Source organism: Pan paniscus, chromosome 10, assembly GCF_029289425.2.
Source record: "Pan paniscus chromosome 10, NHGRI_mPanPan1-v2.0_pri, whole genome shotgun sequence".
In the NCBI taxonomy this organism is placed as follows: Eukaryota; Metazoa; Chordata; class Mammalia; order Primates; family Hominidae; genus Pan; species Pan paniscus.
In genome coordinates this window covers 88,169,497-88,197,099 of record NC_073259.2, presented here as the reverse complement: position 1 = coordinate 88,197,099, position 27,603 = coordinate 88,169,497, and the positions used below count along the sequence as shown (strand labels likewise).

The window sequence follows — 27,603 nt, the reverse complement described above, 5'->3', positions numbered from 1 at the left end:
CCCATTGTCTCAGCCCAAAATCTCCTTAAGCTGATAAGCAATTTCAGCAAAGTCTCAGGATACAAAATCAATGTACAAAAATCACAAGCATTCTTATACACCAACAACAGACAAACAGAGAGCCAAATTATGAGTGAACTCCCATTCACAATTGCTTCAAAGAGAATAAAATACCTAGGAATCCAACTTACAAGGGATGTGAAGGACCTCTTCAAGGAGAACTACAAACCACTGCTCAAGGAAATAAAAGAGGATACAAACAAATGGAAGAACATTCCATGCTCATGGGTAGGAAGAATCAATATCGTGAAAATGGCCATACTGCCCAAGGTAATTTACAGATTCAATGCCATCCCCATCAAGCTACCAATGCCTTTCTTCACAGAATTGGAAAAAACTACTTTAAAGTTCATATAGAACCAAAAAAGAGCCCGCATCACCAAGTCAATCCTAAGCCAAAAGAACAAAGCTGGAGGCATCACACTACCTGACTTCAAACTATACTACAAGGCTACAGTAACCAAAACAGCATGGTACTGGTACCAAAACAGAGATATAGATCAATGGAACAGAACAGAGCCCTCAGAAATAACGCCACATACCTACAACTACCTGATCTTTGACAAACCTGAGAAAAAACAAGCAACGGGGAAAGGATTCCCTATTTAATAAATGGTGCTGGGAAAACTGGCTAGCCATATGTAGAAAGCTGAAACTGGATCCCTTCCTTACACCTTACACAAAAATCAATTCAAGATGGATTAAAGACTTAAACGTTATACCTAAAACCATAAAAACCCTAGAAGAAAACCTAGGCAATACCATTCGGGACATAGGCATGGGCAAGGACTTCATGTCTAAAACACCAAAAGCAATGGCAACAAAACACAAAATTGACAAATGGGATCTAATTAAACTAAAGAGCTTCTGTACAGCAAAAGAAACTACCATCAGAGTGAACAGGCAACCTACAAAATGGGAGAAAATTTTTGCAACCTACTCATCTGACAAAGGGCTAATATCCAGAATCTACAATGAACTCAAACAAATTTACAAGAAAAAAACAAACAACCCCATCAAAAAGTGGGCAAAGGACATGAACAGACACTTCTCAAAAGAAGACATTTATGCAGCCAAAAAACACATGAAAAAATGCTCACCATCACTAGCCATCAGAGAAATGCAAATCAAAACCACAATGAGATACCATCTCACACTAGTTAGAATGGCAATCATTAAAAAGTCAGGAAACAACAGGTGCTGGAGAGGATGTGGAGAAATAGGAACACTTTTACACTGTTGGTGGGACTGTAAACTAGTTCAACCATTGTGGAAGTCAGTGTGGCGATTCCTCAGGGATCTAGAACTAGAAATACCATTTGACCCAGCCATGCCATTACTGGGTATATACCCAAAGGACTATAAATCATGCTGCTATAAAGACACATGCACACGTATGTTTATTGCGGCACTATTCACAATAGCAAAGACTTGGAACCAACCCAAATGTCCAACAATGATAGACTGGATTAAGAAAATGTGGCACATATACACCATGGAATACTATGCAGCCATAAAAAATGATGAGTTCACGTCCTTTGTAGGGACATGGATGAAATTGGAAATCATCATTCTCAGTAAACTATCACAAGAACAAAAAACCAAACACCGCATATTCTCACTCATAGGTGGGAATTGAACAATGAGATCACATGGACACAGAAGGGGAACATCACACTCTAGGGACTGTTGTGGGGTAGGGGGAGTGGGAAGGGATAGCATTGGGAGATACACCTAATGCTAGATGATGAGTTAGTGGGTGCAGCGCACCAGCGTGGCACATGTATACATATGTAACTAACCTGCACAATGTGCACAAGTACCCTAAAACTTAAAGTATAATAATAAAAAAAAAAAAAGAAAAGCACAAAACGACAGAGCATTTTCAATGCCTTTGAATACACAGAAGAATATACATATATCTCTCTGGCCAAATAAGTTATTTTCTGAGTGTAAATTAGTCCCTCTTTGAATACCATTAACTCTTTTAGCATGGAAGAACTAGATATAAAAACAGTACACCTGAATAGCATACTACATGAGCAGTTTATCATTCCAATAAGATCAAAATCACTATTCTATAAATAAAATAGTGACTGACGCAACATTGAGCACATTATTTACTGTCCATGTTCTGTTAGTTACTCCTGATGGCCTCCTTTATGCCGTCATGAGCAACTAACACACTCTATCAAATGTGACAGACCTGCGTCAAACTTCTTCTGCTCCAAAACAAACACCTCTGAAATGAACCTCTGACTTGAGCACTCCATAGCCTGGGGCTCGAGTTTCTCAGCCCCAGCACTCAGCAATGCAAGAATTTTGTGCAGAGAACTATACACGACTCCACAGGGTTCCAGGAGATAGAAAACAAACCATGAAAACTGGGAGAAATTAAGGCTGGTAAGGGAAAGAGAGGAAGAACACTTTCCAATTAATGGGAAAGAAGGTGTGTCTATCACCAGGGATCACTTTGAACACAGGCAGGTCAAGCAGTGACATTTAGACTGTGATTTGAGGGGTTCAAAAAAAGCTTTTCCTATTCATCCCCATCCCCTAACCAAATTCAGATCCATAGTCCCTTATTGGAAACCCAAGAAGTCAATTTGGAATTCTAAACTTTAGGGACTTCAGAAAGTTAACAGGGTGCATATACTTTATGCTATTATGTAACACTCTATAGTGGGGTATGGGGTAGCACCCTATTATCAAATACATTAATACTTCTGCTGCAAAATGTATATTTCCATTACATATGACAATGAAGACTATAAAAAGCCTCATGTCAATTCATGATAGGTTTGTACCTAATTAGGTCAGGTCAGCCTTTGCCACCCAACTATTTTCCCAGAGTGGAATACTGCTATGTTACTTCATCCCAGCCCATCTTTCCCACCTCTTGCACATATGCCTTCCCATAAAAATGCCAGTTGCCTGAGTGGTCCCAAGTCCTCCAGATTTAATTTTATATTTAAATCAAAATGAGTCCAGTTCCCGTCCAATGTAGCGTGGGAAAGCCCCTCTTCTGCCACCCCTGCTGTATCTCTACATCTTCCCTGACTCATCCTTTCTGCTGGATTCCCCTCCTCATTCACCTCTAGCTTCTGGTGCCTGTTTCATTTTCTCTGCCTCGTTTGGCCCAACCCTAATTACCAGCCCTTTCCTTTAAAAATAAAGGTACAAGAATAAAAAGATCACCATGCTTCAATAAACACCTGCAAGAGCTACAGAAATATCATTGTTTCTTTATAAGTCTTGTGGAGCAAACTATTTTTAACAATATCAGGATTTAATTTAATCTTTGTTCACTACTTTTCTGAAGGTAAATTTGGTAAGTTAGTTGAACATAAAGAAGTTATTCTATGTACACTTATTTCATAAATGTGGGAAAAAATCACTTAATTACTAAAAACTACTGATGTCCATATATATTTACAAAGATACCAGTTCTTCTCTCTTAGTCAGAAATTCACATTTAATACTTAAAATGATCAAGTTCACATTACATAAATAGTAATGATACTAACTGACAATACATATTTTCTATGAGCTAGGTGCCAATCTAAGGACTTTACATATGCTGACATTCAATTCTTACCACAATAGTAAGAGGTAGGTATACTTAGTAGGCACATTTTATATATGAGGAGACTGAAGCACAGAGAGATGAAGTAACTTGCCCAAGATCATCAGGTAGTTAATGGCAGAGCCATGGGGACATTAACCCAGTTACTCTAATTCCAGAGTCCTCACTTTTTAACACTGTGCTCTACTTCTTAAGAAAGTAATAAAGAAATTCATAACATTTGATGTGTTTCTTTATTTACTTAAGGATGGTAAGACTGTCTGAAATCTTATGTCACCTGACAAAGCTGAACACAAATAGTTAACAAAGCAGACATCAAAAGCAATCTGTTTCAAAAGTAAACTCCAGGCACAGTCCCAAATGACCCAAAGAAGCCAATAATTTACCTCTGAACATCATATGCAGTTGCATTGACCCTAAAGTTGAAATAAAGGCGGTTGTTGGTAAAACGAAAAACAACTCAAACCATGTGATAGAGACGCTCCCAGAAGACATCTGTGGTATGAAGGAGATCAGTGCTAGAATCCACATGAGAAATGAGGTAGACTCGAAATGTCATCAATAGAGAGAACAAAGTAAAGGGGAGAGGCAAGGCAGGTGGAACTGGAGTGAATGTGACTTGATTATTTGTTGAATGTAACAAGAGAAGAATACAGTAGTTGGGATTCTTGCCCAGGGCTTAAATAGCATGGTAAGAGAATGATGATGTCTCTAACATGCATTCATAGGAAACTGGAAAGGAAAGTCTGAGGGTATAGGTCATGAAAATCAGTTTAGGGAATGGTCAGTGTAGGATGTTAGTAGAACATTCAGATGGAAATATTTTGGAAATGGTGGGAAGAGATTGAGCAGTTATCAACACGTATATTATAGTTTAAACTACAGCACACTACTCCTAGGCATAATGTTTCTAAAGGCAGCCTTCGTAAAGTGATTTTGTTGTATTCAAATTCCTCTAATATTCATTAAGCACCTACTGTCTTTAAGGCACTATGATAAGCACAGTGGGAATTCAAAAAGGCCTTTAAGTATATTTTAATTTTATAATCCCTCAAAGAGCTTGAATTTGAATAAAGTAAGAGTAATTTGAAATCAAAGCAGAATATGACAAAAACCATCAAACAAACAAACAACAAAAACTTAGTGGATCAAAGAAAAGAGAGTGCACATTAGCTAGGGAAATCAGGAAATATTTAAGGAGGGAAGTGGCATGTGGCCAACACAAGATACAGAAAAGATGCAAAAAATGAAGTTGTGCCATGGAATTTCAACACTGAACATTCTAACTGGGAGAAACCAATGTGTAAGTTAAGGCTCAGTTATAAAGGATAAAATTCATATTGACTTATTTAAATGAAAATGGATTGCTACAGTTCCCAGGTATTTAAAAAAGGCTTACAGAGTAATTAGGACAGCTAACTTAGTAAACTTTGCACAGAGGGTCCAGGAATAACTCCCAAGATCCTACCGCAGAAATGCACTTCCAAAGCAGCTGCTTCACCCGCCATGATCAAGGAGCTGCCATCTCCAAGGTCAGCCTTTATGCCATCCTCCTCACCAGCAATCTGCACCACCAAAACAGATATTTCTTATTCTTTCTCTCTTAACTGCATAATTCGAGTCCTATATGAATTCATCTGATTGGCCACATATAGGACCCTCGCTATAAGGGAGTGTGGGATACGTGAGTTTTAGCTTCCCAATCTCTGCAGTACAAAAGGACACAGTAAAAGGTAGTTGGAAGAGACGGTGAGAAAGATAGTCTAAATGTTTACCACACTGGACATGTTCAGAGACTTTTGCTTAGGATAGAAACCAACCATCCATCCACCAATTCATTTATTCATTCACTCAAAAAACATTTTAGTGTTAAAGATGTATCAGTAATCAATATTAATTATACCCCTCTGAATTTAACTTCTATTCTCTGAGAACACATTGATTCACTATTCAGCTACAGTCTGTTATTATACTCTTGTCATTTTTTAATTAAAAAATTAGACTTTATATTTTCTTGACATTGGCCTTTTTTGCTTCAAAGTGCTAATGTAGCTATTGGCTTTCAGTGTTGGAATCATTTGACCACTAAAGTAATTGATGTTCTTATCTTGCAACTGGCAGTAAAAGCTCTCATAACCAGTCTTTGAAATATAGGGGATGAAAAAAATCCCTCATTCTCCCCATTCCTATTCACCTGGAGAACACATGTTCTCATCATCATTTACTAATGATAATAATATGACAGAGGAAGAAGAGTGATAACACTGATAGTTACGTTGTACTTACCATTTGCCAAGAACTGTGCTAAAATCAGCTTAGATTATTCCATTTAATTCTTACAACAGCTTTATTAGAGATATTATGATCACTATTTTATAGATGAGGAAACTAAGAATATGAAAGAATAAGAAAATTATCGTATCAACCAATTGGAACTTTTTACCAAGTATAATTATACTTCTAAGGCTTTCTTTCTAACAGAAAGAAAGGAGCCTTTGCCCTAAGGAAAGATTTAGTAAGAATCCCCTATACTCTGTTGGGAACTCGTTCATTCTGATTCAAAAGCTACTTCACATCTGTATAATTGCATGTGTGATTGTCTAAAAAAAGACATCTAACTTAATTATACCATCTCTGAGAAGGAAAGTCTAACCCCAGATTTATTTATAAACCATAATACTTATTTGTACTAACATCAGAACATACAGTAATCTTAACTTTTCTGTTAAGTCTATTTTTTTAGCTCCTCTATCTAAAAGGCTGGGAGACTCCAAAGTGATACTTCTTCCCAAAGAACAGAAACACGGGTTAGAGCTCCATTTTTATCAACGTGAACCAGGTCTCATTTGAGTCCCTGATTTTTAATAGAGAAGTCTCCAGTCATCACAGCTGCATCCTAAAAGATCAATTATGTTCCCCAAGACTGGTTTCCAGTAATTACCCTGGCATCAGAACATGACACTAATAAACCTAGAAACATGAGGCAAGAGTGCCTTACATAGAGTTCCAGCTTGCTGTTAATTTGTGATGGGGCTTTAAATAAGCCATTTAACTTCTTCCCATTTGCTTCCTCATCTGTAAAATTAGGATTAAAAATAAATTCTTAGAATCTGGTAGGCATTAATTATTGTTTTGAAAGCATGTTAAGGTCTGGGCACTGAGCAGAAAAATGATAAAACATCCAAATTAGTGTCCTGATTTGTCTTGGGTCAAACATCTAATTTGGCAAGAGGTTTTGGTCAATTCCATTTCTCAGCAAGTTCATCAAAGTACTGTCTAGGCAGGTTAAAGTGATCCTTTTGAAACACCATACCAATGTCTTTTATTGTAAACAGAAAATAAGTGTTCACAATTGATTGTGCCAGAAGTTTAGACAACTAGATGACAACTGAATATTCACTAAAATAGCAATTCAGTGACATGGTTTTTTTCTTTGCTACCGAGATACTATTATATAACATGAAATTATAGTAACCACTGGCATTTTTGTATAAATACCACATAGAGCTTTTGGATAGCTACAACTGACTTAATAGAATAAAATTTGAGAGATTAAATATTTCCTGTTGATTATATTTTAAACAGCTCTGTCTTGTTGTTGGAGAGGAAAATAGTCCTTCTACATTAGTAAAATCTCGTTTCTGAAACCGATCAGAAAACAATGCACTTTTTTTTCTGTGACTGACAGCATTAATCCAGCCAACAAACACTTATTTAACACTATCATGTGCTAAGTAATATTCTAATTATGGGGAATACCATAGCAAACAAAATAGATAAAAACTTCTACCCGTGTGGAGTTTACATTCTAATAGAATGGGAAGAGACACTGAAAAATAAGAAATAAATATAAATAAACAAAGTACATAATATATCAGATGCTGACAAATACTATTTAAAAAAAATAGAGAAAAAAACAGAGAATGAAGAGATAGCTGGAAGGGTTGGAATAGGATGAAGATAGCAATTTTAGACAAGGTGGTCAGGAAAGCCCTCCCTGGTAGGAGACATTTGAAAAAGACCTATACCGTTGTTCATAGCTGCCTAGAGAAATTATGGTCCAGGTAGAAGGAAGAACAAGTCCAAAAGCCTGAGACTTTCCTGGAAGGTTTGAAAACAAGCAAAGAAGCTAGGGTGGTAAGAACAGAGAGAACTAGAAACAGAGTAGTACAAGAGGTGAAAATATATCATAAGGTATACTTCATGAAGTCAAAAAAGGTATCCTACTACTACATGGACAGTAAATTCTATGAGGACCGGGGGATGGCAGGGAGACCTGGCAAGAGGCTATTTTACTATTGACATGAAAGGTGATGCTGGCTGTGACCAGAATAGTGGAGCAAAGGTGGTTGGACTCTCAATATAGTTTCAATCAGTAAAATGAGGACTAAGAATTGAAACATTGAATTTAGCACTGGGTAGATCACTAGAGAACTTGAGAAGAGTGGTTTTGAGGAAATGGTGAGAGTGAAAGCCTGATTCTAGTGGGACCAAGAGAGAAAGAAGGGAGAGAAATTGAAGATAGTGAGTACAGACATTTCCACAAAAAAAGCAAGCCCAGAAACTGTGAGAATGAGAAGGATATTGTATTCATCAAGGTTTTCCAGAGAAACAAAACCAATAGGAAAAAGATAGACAGCTATAGACAGACATGAAGAGGTTTATTATGAGGAATCGGTTCACATGATTACGAAGGTTGGCGAGCTCAAAATCTGCACAGCCAATATCCCAGTTTGAGTCCAAAGACCAGCAGTCTGCTATAGAATCAGGAAGAACTAATGTCCCAGTTCAAAGGCCATCAGGCAGGAGAATTCTCTCTCACTCAGGTGAGAGTCGGCCTTTCTATTCTACTCAGACCTTCAACTGATTGGATGAGACCCACCTACCTTATGGAAGGCAATCTGCTTTACTTAAGTTTACCAGTTTAAATATCAATCTCATCCAAGAATACCCTCACAAAAACACTCACAATGTTTGACCAGTTATCTAGATATCACATGGCCTAGTCAAGTTGAGAAATAAAATTAACCATTACAGATATTGAAATAGAAAATATTAAAATCACCAAGACTTCTTATTAGTGCTAAAGAGTATGACTGTCATTCAGAAATGAAAGTATTCGATAGGCCAGGCATGATGGCTCATGCCTATAATCCCAGTGCTTTGGGAGGCCAAGGCAGGCAGATCACCTGAGGGCAGGAGTTCGAGACCAGCCTGACAAACGTGGTGAAACTCCGTTTCTACTAAAAATACAAAAATTAGCCAGGCATGGTGGTAGGCACCTGTAATCCCAGCTACTCAGGAGGCTGAGGCAGGATAACTGCTTGAACCTGGGAAGCAGAGGTTACAATGAGCTGAGATCATGCCACTGCACTGTAGCCTGGGTGATAGAGCAAGACTCCATCAAGGGAAGGGGAGGGGAGGGGAGGGGAGGGGCTCAAGAAATAAAAAATGACCCAGAGATTTGTAATGGACTACAAGAAAGGGTAATAAGTAGTATAACCTAGTGATATGAGATGAAAGCAGGGACAGAGGGGAGGAAAACTGTGTTGAAAGAAGCAAGGAAGACTATGAGAGGTAACTACACCATCTGTGGTCCAAGTGATAACAGGAATGTGAGAAAAAAATAAAACAGAATCAGAGATGATGTAGAAGTGATGTCTTCATGGGAGAGCCATGTTTTAGCTAGAGAAAGGTCAACTGAACATTCAGAGATTAGAAGACGCCCAAGATATTGCTGAAGACTACCTGTAAATTCCAGAGACACATGAATAAGGTTTCAGGACTTGGAAAACTATTGGGGATGCACCAGAAAAATCTGATATGCAGAGATATGAGGGGATGGAAACCAGCAGTGAGAATTGCCTATGGGTCCTGGGCTTCTTGTGATTACTGACATAAACATAGACAGAGAGCATAATGAGAATAATTTGATCTTAAGGCAGATAGCAGTGAAGATGCTGTAAGCTTTGGTGGGAAAGGGGGAGGATTGTTGCCAAGAAGCAGAATGCAGGTCCTCACTTCACTGCTGCCAATAATGATATGAAGACCCAGGGAATAGGAGTCTTATGTGGCATGAGAGTTTCATGAGTAGTGGACTACAAATTCAATTAAACAATATTTATTAGAAGACATATTTTGTGCAAAAACATAAAACTGTGAGTAGAGGATACCAAAATCACATGTCATTCCCTCAGAGAGGTAATCATATTCCAAAGTTTAGAATAAAATAGCCTACTTAAAAACCATAATTCAGGGCTGAATCTCACAAGTGTCATGAAATTTGTGGGTGTTATAGAAGTCCATAAGAAAAGGAAAGCCTCATCAGTTGGGAGAATGATAGCAGGTCCCTAAAGAAGTGCCCTTTAAGATAGACATCAAAGGATGCATAGAATTTTGCTAAATGGAAATAGAATTCTTATCCAGACGTCATTTGGAAAATAATACAAAATCATTAAATGTTTTAGAACAGGAAGATGAATCTGGTGTGGTGCATAAAATGGGGAGAGAGGAAAATAATCTAAAGGTTGAAAGACTTCTCAGCTGTCTAGCAATAGTCTAAATGAATAATAGGATGGTAACATTAAGAATGGAAAGGAAATGAAAACCTGATTGTATCATTCAGTCATTGCTGGAATAATGCTATTTAACAAACAATGCTGAAATTCAGTGACTCTACATTTTTTTTTATTTTAGCTTTTAATTTTGTTTGTTTGGGTTTTTTGTTTTTGTTTTTGTTTTTTGAGACAGAGTCTCACTATGTTGCCCAGGCCAGAGTGCAGTGGCACAGTCTCAGCTCACTGCACCCTCTACCTCCCATCTTAGCCTCCCGAGTAGCTGGACTACAGGTGTGCACCACAAAAGCCAGCTAATTTTTTGTATTTTTTGTAGAGATAGGGTGTTGCCATGTTGTTTAAACTGGTCTCGAACTCCTGAGCTCAAGGAATCCACCCACCTCTGCCTACCAAAGTGCTGGTATTACAGGCACGAGCCACCACACCCAGCCTTTTTTTTTTCTTGATCACACATTTGTGCATTGTCTAGGGGTTAGCTGACCTAGTCTGGGCTTGAATGAGTTTAGCTCTAAGCTGTAGGTTGTATCCTGGGCTGCTCCATGTTTCTCTTATCTTCCTTAGGCCAATGGATAAGAAAAAACACCAGAATGCTAAACATTTTACCCTGAGTAACAAAAAATAAAGAAGAAAGAAACAGTTGAAAAGTTAATGAATGATTAGACTGTAGAGAGACCAAGTGCAGGTGATCAGAGTTTCTGTGCAGCTCCATTAATTTTCAAGTAAATTTCATATATAAGCATCTCTAATATATATCTCAAAAATTTTAAAGTTCAGGAGACATATAATAATAGTTCATTTATTTAGAAGACACTTTCAATCCCATATTCAATAACCATTGCCTAAAAAAACATTGCCTAAATAGGTGCTAGCATAGGCACTTAATATAACAAAATAATAAGGTAATGAGCCCTCTTTTTTTTCAAGGAAATTTTGAATACAGAAGAAAGATCCTAGTGATAAACATTCAGATTGTTTTCCTTAAAGATAACAAGAAGAAGTAACTAGACCTAATCTTGGCAATTAAAAATAATTAAATTTGGTTACTTCATTTGTATTTTAAACTTAAAATAAGTTAATGGAATTAAAGAGTTAAATAAAATGCACTTTTTAAACAAAAGTAACAGGAGAGATGCACAAAGAAGGAAAAGCTAAGTATTCATCTTGCCCTTCCCAACTCATGTCCCTGCTGAAAATGGGAGAAGACATTCATAAATTCTAGCATTATCTTCAAAACCACCTTCATAATGTTCAACCTGCTTGACATGCAGGTGAGAGGAACAGGGCAGAGAATCTTCATTCATTTAGAATATTTACCTGGTCTTGAAAAGTGTTGTGGCCCAAGTGATCAGCAGACAATCTTTACATTTTAGAGCACAGACGATGAATATTTAATTTGTAAGTGGTCGAATCTTGATTACCTGGGCAGATTCTCAATGAATCCAAGGCAAATTTTGCAAAATATATAATCATAATTAATAGTTTAATACCTTCATTGAGACTCCAGCAAGAGATGAAAGAGAAGGTAATATAAAGTCACTGTCTAAAACATTTAGCTCCTCTAGGGAAGGGTACAAAGTAGCAGAGATGAGTCTTAGCTGCATGGATTAAGTTTCATTTCTCATTCTGTTTACCTCCCAGCAGATAAAACATTTTCAGAGAAAAAAAAGGAGAAAAATAGTTCAGTACACTAGGCAAATAGACATGAAGCCTATATGTACACTCCACACATATTTTTATATTTTTGTCATATATGTGAGACTTCAGTAAGAGTAGCCTATAAGACTACATCTGATAAATAAATTAAAAATCAAAATTGGAAAATAAAAAATACAAATAAAGTTTAAATGATGGCATATAAAATAATACAATAATCAGACTATAAAGGTTCAGCACAACTTATATAGGTGTGGCGCCACATAAAGATACAAACAGTGAGAAGGGAGGTAGGTCAGTACTTCTCAAACCCTAGCATACATCAGACTCACCTGGAAAGTATGCCAAAAGACAGATTTCTGGGCCTGACCTCCAGAGTTTTTGATTCAGTAGGTCTGTTGAGGGGGCAGAGAATGTACATTCCAAGTAAGTTCCCAGTTGATACTAACTGGAGTAGTTAATGATGAAGGACATGAAACATTTATTGATATTGTATGTTCTTACAAACTCTATTCTTGCTACTTAAGCAATACAAAATATTAAAAGGGCTTTGGAATCAGACAGAAATAGTTTTGAGTTCCCACTCTATACTTATCTTCTGTAAAACTTCAGGAAAGTTACTAAACTTCTCTAGCCAATAGTACTCATATCTGCAAAAAAAGAAAAAAGATAATAAGATCTATCTCGAATGATTCTTACAGGGATTAAATGAACTAATGTATCTAAATCTATGAGTTTCATGCATGGGTTATAATAATAATAAAGCTAAATAAATGCCATTTGTTGTTATTATCATTATTATTACAAGAGAAAATTGTATGGTACCTAGCACACGGTAAATATGCAGTAAATGTCAGTCGCCCTCCTTTGATTCATCCCATATTAAACTAAATAAAACATGCAGGTGATTCTCATAGGACATAATTCACTGAAAATGGAACAGTTGGTCAATATCATCTTTCATCAAAATTATTTTGTACAGGCTGTGTGCAAAGTCCTTTTTGGAATATTAGAATACAAAAATAAAGTTCCTGCCCTCAGGGCCTCTGACTCTCCTCTTCCTAACAATATTCTATTCTCCCTTTTGGGAAAGCCTCCAGCATGTATACTCTTGGTTGGAACTATTGTTCTCTATGCACTATGGAAGCAGAGATCTCTTCCACAAACTGGACCAGACAAGGGACGGACATGTGACTTAATCTGGGCTAACCGGATTTTCTATGGGTAGGACTTTGAATTCAAGGAGGATGCAAAGACAGGGGGTAGTTGGAGGTCAAGGTCATGGCAGCGGTAGTGGTAGTGACCAAGTCCTTACCAAGCTCTTCTTGCCGTGAGACTTGCTGTGCCTCCTACTTCTTAAGCTTCCAGAGCTTCCTTGGTTCCGACTGTCTCAACCCTGATCTTCCAGCCTTCTGTGGATTCCGTGAATCCTTCCTGTAACCTCTGACTCCCCAAACCCTTTGGGGGGAATGAATAGGTAAAGGGGAATTAAGTTAGCCAGTGTTTGCTTCCATTGTTTTAAACCAAAAATTAAATGATACAGATAGAATATGAGCTGAATTTTAAAAGAAAGGTTGAACTCATGAAAGCAGAGAAGAAAGATCATAGCATGATAGGAAATATGGCAGATATGTGGGAATGGTTGAATAAAAATTGTTAGATTCATGTGATGGAAACAACATGTTCATATAAATGAATTCAAAGAAGAACTGCTCTCTGGCAAATCAGCCTAGAAAATTATTTGCCCCCCTCTTTGGTGTTCATAAGCTCAGTCAGCATACCTTTATTCCTAAGGCAAAAATCACAGCATATACTGTAGAACTTAGCTTTGCCACTCCCTTCTCATCCCCACACCCTCTCTAGTTGTTTATCAACCAAAATTGCTCACCCTAGTCCCCTGACTTCCATTTCCTTTGAGAACTTGTATAACATCTTCCCTTGTCTGTTCTCACACTGGCCTGCTCTTTCTGGTTTAGAGCCTCTTATATTCTTCAACACATTCTTTCATTGGCTCCATTCCAACTTCCAACTCTTCAAGTTGTCATTGAAAGCATAGTTCTGACCTTTAGCTCATGCAATCTAACCAACATTTCAGACTAAATTGGCCTCAGCATCTATATCCAAGATGAATGGTGATGTGTTTTCTCTGCATCTTTGCTGGAACAATTTGTCTGTCTAATTTAGGGAAAATGTATCATCAGAACAGATGCATTCCCAACTGGCTTGAATCCAGCCTCTTCCAAACACAGGGCATGATGGAACGACTTGTTCAATAAAAATTGTTTTGGGGAAAAAATTGGCAGTAGTTTTATAATGATTGGAATGAGGAAAAAACTGAATACAAAGAAACCAGTTAAGAACGAGTATGACATAGACTTGGACAAGCGTGGTAATAGGATATTTCAGAAGAAAAAAAAGGAGATAGAAAATTACAGAGGAAAAATAGGCAAGACTTGGAGGAAAAGAATGGAGATAAATCAAAAATAAGTTCATGGTTTTAGCCATGACCAAAACACAGAAATTGAAAGGATATGCTGCTGGTTGTAAGAATCAGTTTTATATGGGGTCATGGAAGTTAAGGGAACAAAGAAGAGTTTCAAAGCAATGAGGGCAGTCAATAAAGCAAATGCTATAAAGAGGTCAAAAAAATGACTGAGTTAAAAAAAAGTTTTTAGATTTGTTTTCTAAAAGGTCACAGGTGACTATGAAGAAAATTTCAGGAAAGTGATGGGGCTGAATTCAGACCACAGGGAAATTAAGAATGAGTAGGCAGTGAAGAAACAGAGGTAACAAAGTATTTTAGGAAAGTTCAGAAGTGAAGAAAATGTAAAAGAAAAAACAAATGAGATAGTGATTCAAGGTATCAAGAGGAAGGGTTGTACCACCCTCATTACAAAACAAAAAGTAAACTGTAAAATGGTGTTTCTTCTTAGTAGTATTAGTTGATATTTTTGACATTAAAAGCCAACGTATTGTAAAAGAGACTGGGACAATTTCCTTCTGTTAACACCTGTTGGCTTGACAAGTTATGACATAATAGTTGATTAGATAGATGCTGTCTCATAAACATAGAAAAATATGACTAAAACACAAAAAGGCCAAAGTATTGACAAGTCTTATTCACACCTTTCTACTCTCTAAAAGAAGTTGGTTTTGTTCAATATGGAAGCAAGACACAGAGAAAACGGTTTTTAATTCAAATCTTACACTCTCTCTTCCAAGAGCATATTTAAAACTAATTGCTTTATAAAATCCAGAGTGCAGGTGGGTGGAGCCAAGATGGCCAAATAGGAACAGCTCCAGTCTACAGCTCCCAGCATGAGCGACGCAGAAGACGAATGATTTCTGCATTTCCAAGTGAGGTACTGGGTTCATCTCACTGGGGATTGTCAGACAGTGGGTGCAGGTCAGTGGGTGCAGTGCAATGAGCGTGAGCCAAAGCAGGGCGAGGCATCACCTCACCCAGGAAGCACAAGGGGTCAGGGAATTCCCTTTCCTAGCCAAGGAAAGCGGTGACAGATGGCACCTGGAAAATCAGGTCACTCCCACCCTAATACTGCGCTTTTCCAATGGTCTTAGCAAACGGCACACCAGGAGATTGTATCCCGCACCTGGCTCAGAGGGTCCTATGCCTACGAAGCCTCGCTCATTGCTAGCACAGCAGTCTGAGATCAAACTGCAAGGCGGCAGCGAGGCTGGGGGAGGGGCGCCCGACATTGCCGAGGCTTGACTAGGTAAACAAAGCAGCCAGGAAGCTCGAACTAGGTGGAGCCTACCACAGCTCACGGAGGCCTTCCTGCCTCTGTAGACTCCACCTCTGGGGGCAGGGCATAGCCAAACAAAAGACAGCAGAAACCTCTGCAGACTTAAATGTCCCTGTCTGACAGATTTGAAGAGAGTAGTGGTTCTCCCAGCACGCAGCTGGAGATCTGAGAACAGGCAGACTGCCTCCTCAAGTGGGTCCCTGACCCCCGAGTACCCTAACTGGGAGGCATCTCCCAGTAGGGGCAGACTGACACCTCACCTAGCTGGGTACTCCTCTGAGACAAAACTTCCAGAGGAACGATCAGGCAGCAACATTTGCTGTTCACCAATATCCACTGTTCTGCAGCCTCCGCTGCTGAAACCCAGGCAAACAGGGTCTGGAGTGGACCTCCCGCAAACTCCAGCAGACCTGCAGCTGAGGGTCCTGACTGTTAGAAGGAAAACTAACAAACAGAAAGGACATCCATACCAAAACCCCATCTGTACATCACCATCATCAAACACAAAAGGTAGATAAAACCACAAAGATGGGGAAAAAACAGAGCAGAAAAACTGAAAATTCTAAAAATCAGAGCTCCTCTCCTCCTCCAAAGGAACACAGGTCCTCACCAGCAATGGAACAAAGCTGGATGGAGAATGACTTTGACAAGTTGATAGAAGAAGGCTTCAGACAATCAAACTACTCCAAGCTAAAGGAGGAAGTTTGAACCCATGGCAAAGAAGTCAAAAACCTTGAAAAAAGATTAGATGAATGGCTAACTAGAATAACCAATGCAGAGAAGTCCTTAAAGGACCTGATGGAGCTAAAAACCATGGCACGAGAACTACGTGATGCATGCACAAGCCTCAGTAGCCGACTCTATCAACTGGAAGAAAGGGTATCAGTGATGGAAGATCAAATAAATGAAATGAAGCAAATAAAGAAGTTTAGAGAAAAAAGAATAAAAAGAAATGAGCAAAGCCTCCAAGAAATATGGGACTATGTGAAAAGACCAAATCTACATCTGATTGGTGTACCTGAAAATGACGGAGAGAATGGAACCAAGTTGGAAAACACTCTGCAGGATATTATCCAGGAGAACTTCCCCAATCTAGCAAGGCAGGCCAACATTCAGATTCAGGAAATACAGAGAACGCCACAAAGATACTCCTCGAGAAGAGCAACTCCAAGACACACAATTGTCAGATTCACCAAAGTTGAAATGAAGGAAAAATGTTAAGGGCAGCCAGAGAGAAAGGTGGGTTACCCACAAAGGGAATCCCATCAGACTAACAGCGGATCACTCAGCAGAAACTCTACAAGACAGAAAAGAGTGGGGGCCAATATTCAACATTCTTAAAGAAAAGAATTTTCAACCCAGAATTTCATATCCAGCCAAACTAAGCTTCATAAGTGAAGGAGAAATAAAATACTTTACAGACAAGCAAATGTTGAGAGATTTTGTCACCACCAGGCCTGCCCTAAAAGAGCTCCTGAAGGAAGCACTAAACATGGAAAGGAAAAACCGGTACCAGCCACTGCAAAAACATGCCAAATTGTAAAGACCATCAAGGCTAGGAAGAAACTGCATCAACTAACGTGCAAAATAACCAGCTAACATCACAATGACAGGATCAAATTCACACATAACAATATTAACTTTAAATGTAAATAGGCTTAATGCTCCAATTAAAAGACACAGACTGGCAAATTGGATAAAGAGGCAAGACCCATCAGTGTGCTGTATTCAGGAAACCCATCTCATGTGCAGAGACACACATAGGCTCAAAATAAAAGGATGGAGGAAGATCTACCAAGCAAATGGAAAACAAAAAAAGGCAGGGGTTGCAATCCTAGTTCTCTGATAAAACAGACTTTAAACCAACAAAGATCAAAAGAGACAAAGAAGGCCATTACATAATGGTAAAGGGATCAATTCAACAAGAAGAGCTAACTATCCTAAATATATATGCACCCAATACAAGAGCACCCAGATTCATAAAGCAAGTCCTTAGAGACCTACAAAGAGACTTAGACTCCCACACAATAATAATGGGAGATGTTAACACCCCACTGTCAATATTAGACAGATCAATGGGACAGAAAGTTAACAAGGATACCCAGGAATTGAACTCAGTTCTGCACCAAGCGGACCCAATAGACATCTACAGAACTCTCCACCCCAAATCAACAGAATATACATTCTTTTCAGCACCACACCACACCTATTCCAAAATTGACCACATAGTTGGAAGTAAAGCACTCCTCAGCAAATGTAAAAGAACAGAGATTGTAACAAACTGTCTCTTAGACCACAGTGCAATCAAACTAGAATTCAGGATTAAGAAACTCACTCAAAACCGCTCAACTACATGGAAACTGAACAACCTGCTCCTGAATGACTACTGGGTACATAACGAAATGAAGGAAGAAATAAAGATGTTCTTTGAAACCAATGAGAACAAAGACACAATATACCAGAATCTCTAGGACACATTCAAAGCAGTGTGTAGAGGGAAATTTACAGCACTAAATGCCCACAAGAGAAAGCAGGAAAGATCTAAAATTGACAGCCTAACATCACAATTAAAAGAACTAGAGAAGCAAGAGCAAACACACTCAAAAGCTAGCAGAAGGCAAGAAATAACTAAGATCAGAGCAGAACTGAAGGAAATAGGGACACAAAAAACCCTTCAAAAAATCAATGATTCCAGGAGCTTGTTTTTAGAAAAGATCAACAAAATTGATAGACTGCTAGCAAGACTAATTAAGAAGAAAAGAGAGAAGAATCAAATAGATGCAATAAAAAAATGATAAAGGGTATATCACCACCGATCCCACAGAAATAAAAACTACCATCAGAGAATACTATAAACACCTTTACACAAATAAACTAGAAAATCTAGAAGAAACGGATAAATTCCTCGACACATACACTCTCCCAAGACTAAACCAGGAAGAAGTTGAATCTCTGAATAGACCAATAACAGGCTCTGAAATTGAGGAAATAATTAATAGCTTACCAACCAAAAAAAGTCCAGGACCAGATGGATTCACAGCCGAATTCTACCAGAGGTACAAGGAGGAGCTGGTACCATTCCTTCTGAAACTATTCCAATCAATAGAAAAAGAGAGAATCCTCCTTAACTCATTTTATGAGGCCAGCATCATCCTGATACCAAAGCCTGGCAGAGACACAACAAAAAAAGAGAATTTTAGACCAATATCCCTGATGAACATCGATGCAAAAATCCTCAATAAAATACTGGCAAACTGAATCCAGCAGCACATCAAAAAGCTTATCCACCATGATCAAGTGGGCTTCATCCCTGGGATGCAAGGCTGATTCAACATATGCAAATCAATAAACGTAATCCAGCATATAAACAGAACCAATGACAAAAGCCACATGATTATCTCAATAGATGCAGAAAAGGCCTTTGACAAAATTCAACAACGCTTCATGCTAAAAACTCTCAATAAATTAGGTATTGATGGGACATATCTCAAAATAATAAGAGCTATCTATGACAAACCCACAGCCAATATCATACTGAATGGGCAGAACCTGGAAGCATTCCCTTTGAAAACCAGCACAAGACAGGGATGCCCTCTCTCACCACTCCTATTCAATATACTGTTGGAAGTCTGGCCAGGGCCATTAGGCAGGAGAAGGAAATAAAGGGTATTCAATTAGGAAAAGAGGAAGTCAAATTGTCCCTGTTTGCAGATGACATGATTGTATATCTAGAAAACCCCATTGTCTCAGCCCAAAATCTCCTTCAGCTGATAAGGAACTTCAGCAAAGTCTCAGGATACAAAATCAATGTACAAAAATCACAAGCATTCTTATACACCAACAACAGACAAACAGAGAGCCAAATCATGAGTGAACTCCCATTCACAATTGCTTCAAAGAGAATAAAATACCTAGGAATCCAACTTACAAGGGATGTGAAGGACCTCTTCAAGGAGAACTACAAACCACTGCTCAAGGAAATAAAAGAGGATACAAACAAATGGAAGAACATTCCATGCTCATGGGTAGGGAGAATCAATATCATGAAAATGGCCATACTGCCCAAGGTAATTTATAGATTCAATGCCATCCCCATCAAGCTACCAATGACTTTCTTCACAGAATTGGAAAAAACTACTTTAAAGTTCATATAGAACCAAAAAGAGCCCACATCACCAAGTCAATCCTAAGCCAAAAGAACAAAGCTGGAGGTGTCATGCTACCTGACTTCAAACTATACTACAAGGCTACAGTAACCAAAACAGCATGGTACTGGTACCAAAACAGAGATATAGACCAATGGAACAGAACACAGCCCTCAGAAATAATACCGCATATCTACAACTATCTGATCTTCGACAAACCTCACAAAAACAAGCAATGGGGAAAGGATTCCCTATTTAATAAATGGTGCTGGGAAAACTGGCTAGACATATGCAGAAAGCTGAAACTGGATCCCTTCCTTACACCTTATACAAAAATTAATTCAAGATGGATTAAAGACTTAAATGTTAGACATAAAACCATAAAAACCCTAGAAGAAAACCTAGGCAACACCATTCGGGACATAGGCATGGGCAAGGACTTCATGTCTAAAACACCAAAAGCGATGGCAACAAAAGCCAAATTGACAAATGGGATCTAGTTAAATGAAAGAGCTTCTGCACAGCGAAAGAAACTACCATCAGAGGGAGCAGGCAACCTACAGAATGGGAGAAAATTTTTGCAATCTACTCATCTCACAAAGAGCTAATATCCAGAATCTACAATGAACTCAAACAAATTTACAAGAAAAAAACAAACAACCCCATCAAAAAGTGGGCGAAGGATATGAACAGATACTTCTCAAAAGAAGACATTTATGTAGCCAAAAGACACATGAAAAAACGCTCATCATCACTGGCCATCAGAGAAATGCAAATCAAAACCACAATGAGATACCATCTCACACCAGTTAGAATGGCAATCATTAAAAAGTCAGGAAACAACAGGTGCTGGAGAGGATGTGGAGAAAAGGAACATTTTTACACTGTTGGTGTGACTATAAATTAGTTCAACCATTGTGGAAGTCAGTGTGGCGATTCCTCAGGGATCTAGAACTAGAAATACCATTTGACCCAGCCATGCCATTACTGACTGGGTATATCCCCAAAGGATTATAAATCATGCTGCTATAAAGGCACATGCACACGTATGTTTATTGCAGCACTATTCACAATAGCAAAGACTTGGAACCAACCCAAATGTCCAACAATGATAGACTGGATTAAGAAAATGTGGCACATATACACCATAGAATACTACACAGCCTTAAAAAATGATGAGTTCATGTCCTTTGTACAAACATGGATGATGCTGGAAACCATCATTCTCAGCAAACTATCGCAAGGACAAAAACCCAAACACTACATGTTCTCACTCATAGGTGGGAATTGAACAAGGAGAACACATGGACACAGGAAGGGGAACATCACACACCGGGGCCTGTTGTGGGTGGGGGGAAGGGGGAGGGATAGCATTAGGAGATATACCTAATGTTAAATGATGAGTTATTGGGTGCAGCACACCAGCATGGCACATGTATACATATGTAACAAATCTGCACGTTGTGCACATGTACCCTAAAACTTAAAGTATAATTAAAAAAAAAAAAAAAGAAATCACCAGGTGAAGGAAAATGTTAATGAAACAAAAGGCATTCACTCTCTCCTCTTACCTGGAGCCTGGTTCAGGCTCTGGACTCCAGGGAAAGTGAGCAAGAGGGAGAAAAAATAAAAAATAAAAAATAAAAATAAAAAAATAAAAATAAAATCCAGAGTGCAAGCAAGGACTCAACTTGCAGAGCAACTGCATAGATTTCTGCATTTGGAAACTTGGTCTTTCCAAGTCATAGAAATGAAAACAAAGCATATATGAAAAATGACTATCCTGCTGTTATTTGAGTGTTTGCATACTGTTTCCATAAAGAAGCAGAAACCCAGTGTCAGACTCGTGCATACTCAGAAAGGTAAAAGACAGCATCTGGGGAATGACACTAGAGAAATGTGCCTCATTTCTTTTGCTTCTTGCCAAGCTTACCTTGACATTTACTTCTATAAACATAGTCAGTAAAGACTATGAAAAGAAATTATCTTCTGAATTTACATCTGGATTTTTTCTCAGCTGCCACAACTTAACCAGCTAAGAGTTTTCCTCTTCATTTCTATAATAATACTAATAATTAATGATACAAAGTATCTTGTATTGCATCTTATTCCTGACTTCTTCCCTGACTGCTAGTCTCATTTTCTTTTTGCCACAGCGCAGTTAAATGAAAAAGAACAATTATTTTTGTCTTTCATTGATTATTCCAGTATGTCATAATGGTTGCATAAAGGAAACACAGGGACACTTAAAATTATTTTTATCTTGATGTGACAGTGTATTTATTTCTTTTTTTGCTTATACATTGGAATTTTATCCTAGAACTAAGTTCAGAAGGTAGAGGTATATATGTATATTAATTCTAACTGTGATCTCAAGTACTTTTTTTTCTTTTTAGTTAGTTAAACAACTCAAAGTTTTGAAAAGGATGGATTTGGCAATTGTTCATTTTTTGTGGTATTTTTCTTAATCAAAAATGATTCAAATAAGACAGTTTGAGCCTCAGATGGATTTGGGGCTTGAATTATTTATATTGGCCATATGATGATTTTGCACTCATCTCTTTCTCGTGTTTACAACATCATGTTCTGAAATAAAGTACAAATTATAAGTGTGTGTCACTGTGCATTTCTCTGTGCATTTCTTGCATTCTTACTCCTCAGCAATTCAGGCACACCTCCAATTACTGGAACTCAATACAAATTGTTCCTGCTTAAGATTACTAAAGGATAAAAGGATTGGCCACTAGTCCCACATAAACCCACAAAGAACCTCCCACTATGGGTTTAAATGAGTCTACCATCCTCATGTCAGTTAAGCTGTGTTAGCCTAAATATTACATTTTAATTTTAGACAATCTACATGATACGAAGAGAAGTGTTTTAGTGTCAATTTTTCTATTTACTTGGCCAATTAGAAAACCAAACAAGATAATCAAAACTGCTATTATGGTTTGGTTTTTTATTTTGCTTTGTTTTGTGGGGTGGTTGATTTTGTCTAAACTGTATGAATCCAGTTTGTGTTATATAGACTCTCTGCTCCAGGGAGGGATTAGAGACTTCTATATAATGGTGAGTCTAAGGATGAGGAAGTTGTTGCAGATACTTAATGTCTATACTTGCAGTGTGTTAGAGTCAAAAGTTCTTGTGTTTTTTCTCCAAAATATCTGAAGGAGTTGCTGAGGAGGCAACGGTCTGCTTGAAAGGTAGCCTTTGTAGTCTTGTCTTAAGCTGCATACACATAGAAATCGTTCTGTTTTTATTTAGTGTTTCCTTGAGGTGGCTTTAGAGATTGTCATGAGTCTCCTTGTTCCTGAGCCAGATATTCACAAACAGGTGGTTTATTATGAAGTATTCTCAGCAATAATGCTTGTAAAGGAGTGAGGAAAGCAGGACAGGGCAGAGGGAGAGGTTGACCTCCAAGGCAGTTGTAACAGAGGCCTCAGCCCTTCTCACACAGTTCTCTGAAGCTTGACTATCCCCTCAGACCTGAGCTGAATTGAAGCAAGGAGCTCGGCCTTTGTCCCTCCACACACCCTACCCTAAATAACTAGTCATAGGAAATATGCTGCCTCCAAGAATGGGTTATAAACTTGCTCAGTCAAAAGAATTTCTTGGGGAAGGAATCAGTTGTGAACTCTCAGCACTGGACACTTCTGGTCCTCAGGGGAATAAGGGTCTTTGTTCTGAAGGCAGGATCTGGACTATGCTCCATAGTGTCTACTACAGGGGTAGAGATAGTCCCTGGGTTCTGTCACTGCCTATAAACCCAACTCTGCAGACAAATTCATGAAGAGGTGAGATTTGTATAGTTTGTGTTTTTATATTGAGGGAATCTTTTAACAAGTCAGCTTACCGCATTAAAAATCTAAAACTTCTCTTGTGTAGCAATATTCATATTGAAAGGCATTTCCATAGGTTAAAACTTTAATTTCTTAAATCAGTATTTCTCATACTTGGATTTTTGGAGAGATCCTCCAATGAGAGAGAATCCTTAGGATTTTTTTTCAAGAAGTTTGCACATTATTCAAGTATAGGAAATACTGGAAGTATTGGAAAAATCTGGGCTCAAGAATCAGAGTTGAGTTTAAATCTTTTATGTGTTGCTGCTTGCTAATTACATAACAACAGGTATGTAACTTTTTTTTAATCCTTTATGCTGTCATTCACAAGGTGAATGTGATGAATATTAAATAAAATAACCCAGCTAGGATTCAGCATAGTGCCTGGCATATTTAGAAACTCTAATTAAATGATATTTGTTGTCATTATGTCAGTAAATCTTGCAGTTGCTTTGATATAACTTGGCACACATCTTTTTGCATTATCTGAAAAAAGATGTTAAGAAGAAGAAAATTAGAAATCTATCACCCCAGCTATCCCTTCCTATGATTGGCCAAATGTTGTGGTGAAATAATCAAGCTAAAGACACAAGCTCAAAGATAACCAGCATATTCAAACTCTGCTACTCCAGAAAAAAAAAAATGGTAAAAAGTCTAAAGAGCTTCATTTAATAAGATCAAAAGAATTGAACTATTGCTTTCTAAGAGAAGAGAAACTATTTTAAAAGGAAAACAAACACAAATCAACCTCAGTCTCTAAAGACAACGGATGAAAAAATTATTAATTCCATAAAATCATGAATCTAAGAAAGTTTTTGAAACATAAAAGGTATTCAGTAGTCCCTGAATTGAATTACATCATATGAGTAGAGTGAACATAATCTGGTTTACTATGTAGTATTTTAAAATTGAAGAATTTAATGAATACCTACCGTGTACAAAAAAATTGTATTAAAGGATGAAACACACAGATAACTAAGACTAGTTTCTGCCTTTATGAAACTCACTGGGTAAGTGTGAGAATGCCATGTCAACAAATCAGCATAATACAGTAACAGAGTACATGGGGGAAGGGGCCACTAACTCTGATGGGAAAGGTCAAGTTAAGGGCATTAGGCGCTTTCCTATAAACAACAGCAAGACAACAAAGGTTTATAAGCAGAGGGTTGACATTATTGCACCCTACGGTCTGCTGCTAGTGTTGTAATCACAACGGCCGACATTGTGATTATATTATATACAATCTCTATTATAGACAATCTCTGCCATTGCAATTATAACACTAGCAGCAGACTGCAGGGTGAACTGAAGCCAGGCTGAATTTAGGGGCAAGGAGACCAGCTAACAAGCTGTGCCATTTACCCTTCTGACTGTGAACTATTGACTGCTTCTGACTGCTTACAGAGTAAGAAGTAAGAGAAATGATAAAGAGAACAGGTTCAAGAGATAGTCAAGAGAGAGTCTTGCATTCTTCATAGAACTCAGAATCATATTTCACTGGCCTTAGGAAGATGCACTCCCAATGCCCTGCAATTCTAATTCTAAAATCTTGGATTCGGTAGCTGTCAGCTGGGTCAAAAGGTCAGCCCCTTGATGCTGTTTCCTCTCTTCTTCCCACTGTCTTTTCTAGAATATAAACAATCATGCTCCTCAAATTCCCATCAGATAGGAAATTGTGATTCCAGGGAAATAGGCCAAAATTAGCCAGCTTCCTCTCTATGAGCAGGCCTCTTCTCGATAAATAAAATCCTATTTCCTTTGAAACCAGAAACCTTGCTTAATATCCAATATCAATATCAAAGAGCAATTCTTCTCCTTCTTATGACCAAAAAAAAAAAACAGATCTAAGATTAAACATTTCTTAAGACAAGAGTTTTAGGACCTCTCTCAGTCAGAATATGCTTGATAAAATGACTTTTCCAGTATACTATTTTTAGCTTTCATCTTTTTCCTACCAAAATATGTTCTCACTGGTACAAAATGTTAGCTTACATGCAATAAGAGTCATTTTTCTCCAACTCTGTTATTAGTAGGAAAAAAACTCCACCCAAATAAAGCAAATGCTGTTTGAAATGGTGTCAATTAAACCATATTTCATATTACTCTAGAGGATAATTATGTCAAATGACTGGTAGAGATTTACTGATTGAGCTCTTGTTTACTACATTTTGTAAGTATATTGAATTTAGAGCTCATTTACAAGTAAACACTTTGGGCACATGAGAGTCAGGGTCCACTTCACCTTCCTAAGCCATCGGGGTTGGGAAGAAAACGTTACGCTCCTTCTATCCCCCTCCTAGCGCTGTGAGATCATCCAAATCAGCAAATACTGTAGTTTACCCATCATTGCAAAATCAGCCAGCATCTATCTCAGGCACGCTTCACAGCCGATGGCAGCAGAGAAAGACCTTTCCATAGATTTGTATGATCAAAGAGCTCAATCTAGGAGCACAAAACATGGTTATCTTGGCAGCATAATTTCCTCCAATTTCCCTCATCAGAGGCTGCCAAACTCACCTCTTCCCTGCCTTGGGCCAATCTCCTAAATTAGACAGTGACTTGGGGTGTTCCTATAGTTCTGAGAATAGAGAAGCTGCATGATCCCCCACCTCTTTAAGGGAAGGTAAAAAATAGTCTACATTAGAAGTGAAGACACCCAGGCAAGAGACTCATCACTGGCAGTGATGAGACAACAGGCGTGATGGGACAGTCCAGGCTTCCTGAAGGAGATAGTTTTAAAGATGTGCTTTGAAGAAAGGAGAATATGTGTTTTTGATAAGGAAGCATGTGCAGGAAGGGCATTTTAAGATGTGCTTTTGAAGAAGAAAAAAGCAGTAGCAGGAAGGGCATTTTAAGATTGCAGGAAAATATGAACAAGAAATAAAGTTAAGAAAGCAAAGCTTGTATCCAAGGAAACCTGTGAAATCCAGTTTGGCTGCAATTAGGTATACGGATGCTAACAAAACAGAACTAGGTAGAAAAGGCAGGTTTAATTGATTTGAGGATTCTTCTAGGTCCTACATAATGAAGTTTGGATTTAATTTAATGGACTCTTGGAAGTGAATGATGTTTTGAAGAAGAAAAAATAGGATCAGATGCTTTAAGGAGATTATTCTGGCAAGAGAAAGGAGAGGCAGGAGGTACGGAAAACATCAGGTGGCTATTTCAGGCAAAATGTACTGAAAGCCTGAGTTAACGTGATGGTAATGGGAAAGAAATGAGTTAGAAGATTCAAGGGGCATTGTGGAGCTAGGTTCTACATGTCTAGGCTTCTGACTGTGATTGCAGAGTAAGAAATAGGAGTCAAAGTTTACTACAAGGTCTCTAACTTAAATGAATTGAATAATTACTGCCATTAATGGAAAAATAATTAATGACATTAATAAAAAAAAAGTCTTGTTTTAAAGAACACGATGAGTTCCATTTTATATATATATATTTTTTAAGTCACCCAGAGATAGTTTATCGCCTCTATTTTATAGATGGTAGTTAACATGGTAACTAAGATTCAAAGGTAAAAGTGATTATGTCAGATATAACTTACATGACACCCCTGATACTCCAGGCCCCATTTGTCTCTTGAGCCATTATCCAATTGAGACAGTTGAATCTTCACTTTGATGACCAACTCCATATGGGCTCCAGTAGGCTTTCCCAACAGCACAGACTTCATGCCAATGGATCACCTTGCATCTCCTGTCCTATGGCTTTCCTGTTGCCACTGGAGCATAGAGCCCCACCTCACTTGCTCACAGTGTACAGAAGCACAAGGAAAACAAAACCAAAGTTCAGGGAAGCTGACACACTTTATGGAATTATTTGAGCAATGACAGATGAGAGTTCATTGATAAATTCTTTTTCCCAAGATGGGCCATCCAGAGATGTGGTAGTTTAATATGTTCTCTTGGAAGGAGAGGATTAAGAGTGAGTAATCAGTTGCATTTGATACCAGGTGGTAAAAGATTCGCTCAGAATATACCC

At 38.1% G+C, this 27,603-nt stretch overlaps 1 protein-coding gene and 1 long non-coding RNA gene across 2 annotated transcripts in view; both read right to left on the bottom strand.

Annotated features, from left to right (window-relative positions):
- Window positions 1-5,213, bottom strand: part of OTOGL (otogelin like) — a 231,764-nt gene extending 226,551 nt beyond the window's left edge. Inside the window, exon 1 of the mRNA XM_055095938.2 lies at window positions 5,115-5,213. The gene's annotated coding sequence lies outside the window, so the exon portion shown is untranslated. The remainder of the gene's footprint in view (window positions 1-5,114) is intronic.
- A 6,515-nt stretch (window positions 5,214-11,728) lies between these two features.
- LOC134731268 (uncharacterized) lies at window positions 11,729-27,294 on the bottom strand. The gene is made up of 3 exons (XR_010113510.1): window positions 27,167-27,294; window positions 13,190-13,332; window positions 11,729-12,524 (listed from the first exon to the last, which is right to left on the bottom strand). It is a non-coding gene; the product is annotated as an uncharacterized LOC134731268 (long non-coding RNA).
- Window positions 27,295-27,603: the final 309 nt, after the last annotated feature.